This window comes from Populus alba, chromosome 19 (genome assembly GCF_005239225.2).
Source record: "Populus alba chromosome 19, ASM523922v2, whole genome shotgun sequence".
Classification (NCBI taxonomy): Eukaryota; Viridiplantae; Streptophyta; class Magnoliopsida; order Malpighiales; family Salicaceae; genus Populus; species Populus alba.
The window spans coordinates 14,859,574-14,865,574 of record NC_133302.1 but is presented as its reverse complement, the minus strand read 5'-3'; positions in this window follow the sequence as shown (position 1 = coordinate 14,865,574).

Below are 6,001 nucleotides of genomic sequence, written 5' to 3'. Positions count from 1 at the left end.
AAATTTAGTTTCGTTCTATACCTATTTTTTTATATATATATATTTTAAAAGTGTTTTTAAAAAAAATTTAAAATTTTTTTATTTTTTTTATTTACTTTAAATTAATATGTTTTTAGTGTTTTCAAATTATTTTGATGTTCTGATCTTAAAAATAATTTTTTTAAAATAAAAAAAAATATCATTGGCATGTATTTTGACATAAAAAATTATTTGAAAAGCAACCGCAATCACACTGCAAACAAGAGCTACACCATGGCCAGAAATTTTTTTATTGTTAACAAAAACATTTATTAAACAGCCGTATCTTAATAAGTTAAAAAAAGTCTAATATTAATAATATAAATATTGAACGATGAAATTAAAAAAAAAAACATCAATTTAAAAAACAAAAAACAAGTAAATACAAGCGAACCTTCTAAATCTGAGCTAAATCTTAAACTTATAACCCATTAAATCTTAGACACCAATTGAATCAAGAAACTCAATTCTCAAAAAATTTAATGTTGATTAGCCAAAGAACAACAAATAAAAAGACCCAAATCATTTTCAAAATCAATTAAAAATCCTACAGAAAGCAAATAAATAAAAATAAAAGAGTCTAATCTTCAATTGAATAAATGTTGAATGATAAAACTTAAAAAACATGAACTTAAAGAAAAAAAAGCCGAGCCAACCCGGACAACCTTCCAAACTTGGATTAATCTCTAAAACTCAAAGCCCATGAAATTATAGACTTAGACTCGGTTAAAAAGTTCAATTCTCAACCAATATAATGTCAAATGATAAAATCATGAAAAATATCAATTTAAAAAATATGCCAAAGAAAAAAAAAGTAATAAAAAGAACATGGACCAAATTTGTCAAGGAAAAAAAACTTAAGGAGGATAAAATTATATATAAAAAAAAATATGAATTCAAACATTTGTCCTAAATAAAAAAAATAGCAATAAAAAAAATATGAACTAAATTCAAAAGATTTAAAAAAATTAAAGGGGGATGAAATTAAAGAAAAATTATTTTTTAATTTAAAAAACATATTCAAAATAGTAAAGGATGTAATCCAAAAAAATATAAATTTAAAGAATTAGACAAAAAAAACCCAACAAAGAACGTAAAATAAAAGGACCCAAGATAACTGATGTCATTTTCTAAACCAACAAACAATTCTACAAAAAGAAAATAAATAAAAAGAATGGAACTCAATCTCTAATTAAATAAATGTTGAAGGATAAAAAATAAAAATAAAAACTTAACAAAGGAAAATAAAAAAACCAAACAAAACAAGCATGAACTTCATAAACTTAGTTTAATCTCTAAAACTCGTAATCCATAAAATCTTGGAATCGGGTTCAATTAAAAGGAGTAGTTCTTGTTAAAAAAAGTACTTAATTTCAGCACATTGTTTTCAAGATTTTATTACAAATAAAAGCTAAAAATCACATACTGAAATATTCGAACAATCTAATTACAATTTTGTCTCAATGTAATCGGTTATTTATTTATGTACTCTTTCATAAAATAAAATAGAAAATAAAGAAAGCTCTCTATGCTTTTCGGATCGGGACTAAACATGAATTTAAGTACTTATAAATGAATGAGGAAGGAGACACATTATCGATTTTAAATCGTAGCCTTATATCAATCTCTTCTTTTATATAGTTAGAAATAATAATCAAAGACATTTGATTGGAAAGGACTTTGACCTAGTGACACGACCAAAATATTGATGTTTTCTCTCAAGTGCAAGAGTGTCGAAGTAATAAATAACCCGGTAAGACCGGGGTCGAACCACAGAGAGGTTAATTGTATAAATTATAAATAACAAGATAACAACAAGAATAATAATAACAATAATAGTAATAGTAATAATAATAATAATAATAATATAATAATAATAATAATAATACTCAGTACGTGGCGTTGTTATACCTGAGAATGATTTAAAAAGATCGGGTCACAAGTTTCCAGCCTATATACTAAGTTTATGAAAAGATCAAAGAGATATATTATATAATATAAATAGAATGTAAATAATAATAATAATAATAATAATAATAATAATAATAATAATAATAGCAATAGTAGTAGTAATAATAATAATAATAATAATAATAATAAAAGAAGAAGATGAAGAAATTAATGAGAACTTTGAGATGAAAGATTAATGTAAGGATTAAACAATGATAAAAACAAATGTCAAGGTTAGAGGATCCACTAATGGTATTTCAAACAAGTATAGTATAAACTCTTATTATTCAATTGGAAACCACACACAAAGGAGGTTCCAATCGGATGATTTCTCATTAATAACTCATTATAAATTATTAACATGATCATATTAATTATCTTATTGACATAACACCAAACTTTTAAATATTGTCAGGAATTCATGATGTTAACTGATGTTAACAACAAATCAAGTTCCTTTCATAGCAGGTGTAGATAATACCATACGGTTGGACTATGAGAGTGTCAAGCATTTGTTGTACCAAGTATTATACAACACAAATCTAGATTAACCATTTAACAAGCAAGGTATTAAGAATTAGTAAGATAAAAAGATAAGACATGTTAATATTAAACATTAAGGTCCATGTTGAGTTTACACTATACTTATTCTTACACCATTAGTGTAACCTTTTCACCTTGACATAATAAACTTAGTTAGACATAATGAAGAAGAGAAACATAAATAAACAAAACAAGAACATAAAGAAAATACAAGTTAACTAAGTAAAGGAAAGGAAATGAAAAGCATAAACAAGATATTAATCAAAGCAAAACTTTAAAATTGCAAAAAATATAAAGAGAGAAATAAAGAGCATGAACTTGATCTGAACAACCAAGCTCCCAAATACATGGCAAATGCCTCCTTTTATAGGCCAAAATTCAGAATTATTTATTTGATGACTAATTGTTGAGTGGGTGGCCAACTTTTGACTTGGTGAAAATCCTTATCTTCTTGTCTGAATAAAACAAAAATGCTACCATCTGAACTGGATCCACTAGAAAAGATGAAAGTTGTAGGCAATTGACTCAGCTTTCCAGGAAAAAAAAATGGAGGTCATTTGGACTTCTAAAACTCTAGATATGGGTCAAACATTGAACAGTGTTTGGGCTGCAGGACATATTTGGACTTATCTGTTATTGCTATAATTTGGACTTGAAAATGGCCTTCTTAGATCTTGATGAAAACATGAAAGTTATAGGCCTATGTCTTACTGAATCTGTGTAAACATTTGAGGTCATTTAGACATCTAGAACTCGAGATATGACCCAATTAACGAACAGTGTTCCAGTTTGGACTACATCAACATCTATTTTCTATGTTTCACCCTCTCTTTATCTTCACAAATTTCAGTAGTTGAATTCATCAATCAATCCTTTGATTTATGTGATAGGCCTACATTTAAGATGAACATTTGTCATATATTAGGGCATTTTATAATATTAGACTTGTTATTATAAAGCATGCTTTAGTTAATGAGTTATTGATACTTTAAGTGCAAAATGATGATATAAAACCTTGATAAATATACACTTTTAAGTACTAATCACCTAGTAAACCTAATTCTTAAATCCAAAGCCATTTGGGTTTAATGGAAGTGTGTACTTCTTGCAAATTGCATGTAATCATTGACCAAGTTATTTTGATTTTGAATCAAGAATGTAATGTAAAGCAATTTTTTAAAAAAATATTTTTATAATGTTTGATTTGATATAATAATATTAAAAATAAAACAAATATTAATTCAATACATTTTTAAAAATAAAAATATTTTAAAAAATAATATAATCTTAATAATTCACAAAGAATGTTTTTTTAAAATACTCTTCATTTGATAATAGAAAACACTATAACAGTAAGGTCCATAGTTTTGAAACCCGATCCGGTCATTGACCCGGTCAAGTGATCGGGTCACGGGTTAGATGGGTTGACCAAAAAAAAAAAAAAACTCCACATAACATGTATTTAATTTTTTAGGGGTTTTCTTTTATATGAAAATGGCTAAAAATAGCTAGTAATATACTAAATCATGTGAGCTAAAAACCATGGACAAAAACTAATCTATAAAGATCAAGATTCAAGCTTTAACCACGCAAATAATTGCTTTTGATCAAACGAGCAAAACCTTGATTGTGTTTTCCATTTAATGATCCTTATGTCCACGAAATACAGCACATGCCTTTGACTAGATATGGGTTAGTTCACAGTCCTTGCACTCACACACACTCTTTTATGCTTCAAAATTTCCAAGTCTAACAGTGATATGAGATAAAAAGAATGAAAGAAAGAGTATTTGCAATACAAACCGGAAGAGGCAGCAGGTGCAATAGGCCAGGACGCAGAGGTCGAAGGAAGAGAAGAGGCAGCGGCAAGAAGTGGTGGGAAGTCCTCTGCTCCTCTGTCAAGACGTCCTCTGCGATCAGCTGGCTTTCAATTAGGTTTGCAAATTGTAACTGATATTGCTTCGTTCTTCTTCAGTCTTTAGATTTTAGTGTTTTGGCCTTTTAAAACCCGAGATGAATGTGAAACCTCTTCTGGTCTGACACTCTTCTTATACATACTATTGGATTAACTGGCATAAATTTTTCTAAATGGAGTTTATTTAGGAAAGATTAAGAGAACTTCATATCCGCGCTCTCTCTCTATTTTTTTATTTCGCTCTTTACTGATCTCAACAAAGGGAAAGACATCAGATTCATCGGCTAAACTGAGTGAAATTAGGGCTTATCCATGAATTCTACCAAAAGAGCCCGTACCTATAAGAATCCCTAACCCGTTTTAGCTCCTAATACGGAGAAAAAAGTGCTTCTTATTCGTAACAGCTTCTACTTACTATGAACTAGGATCAGCTCATAACATAAACTCAAAGACGCCAGAAAAGCACATTTAACGCGGTTCATCAGGTTGTTCAGAGGCTCAAGCGATTTTGGAGCCTTTGTTTCGGCGTCTACTTCAAAGGAGACTTGATAAAGGTATGAATATCCCTACAACCAGAAGATATCTGAAACAGCTAATGTCTTTACACAAGCACCTTTTCACTTCTAAGCCGATGGAAGGTAGAGGGAAGTCGTCGCCTTCCCCCTCCGGTGTAGACGTGCCTAGAGGCCAGAAGCAAAATCTATTTGTCCCTCTCTCCGATCAATGGCTATCTGGGCAAGTGAGAGAATCGGACGAACTCAAAAGCGAAAGATCAAAGCCTTACCTTATTCATTCGTGGAAGGAGCTAATACAGAATACAAGAAAACTCCTTCGAACCAAATCGACGTCGTTTAATGACTAGCAATATAAAAAAAAAAAAAAAAATTGACCAGGTCTCACTCGGGTTTGACCTGGTTTCCCCGGGCCAATTCCCAAGCAGGTTTTTGCCTCCACCTGAACCGGTCCCAGGCCCGAGTCGACCCGCCAGGCCGGTCCAAGTTTTAAAATACTGGTAAGATCGGTTGTTGAAGGTTTACCTAATTGTTAATTTTAAAACCTTAAAAATTTAATTAAAATAAGCATAAACTGAAACAGATATTCATAATTTTTTTTTTATATAAAAAGAAAAACAACACCATGACAGCGTGACTTTAAAGCCAATTTATTTTTACATTAAGGCAGTAACGGACTCATATCATGTCTAAAATTATTTTAAAAAATATTTTAAAAAACAATATAATCTAAATAATTCAGAAGAATGTTTTTTTTTAAATACTGTTAGTCTTATCATGGGTTGAAAATAGCAACAACACTATGACAGTAAAGTCAGTTAACTTCAGTACCTCGAAAAATTAGTCTAGCGGGTGGACATCCACAATTAAAAAAGAAAAACACTATGACAGCGTGGCTTTAATTATTTTTCCTTGCCTAATATTAGCTTATTAATTAAATAACCCCTCATCATAGTTTTCATCTTTCTCCATTCCCAAGAAATTGCGCCAATTTCTCTTTTCTTTCTCGCCTTTTTTTTTCATCAACTCATCCTTGGTATGCTTTCAGCAAAACAAAATGGTC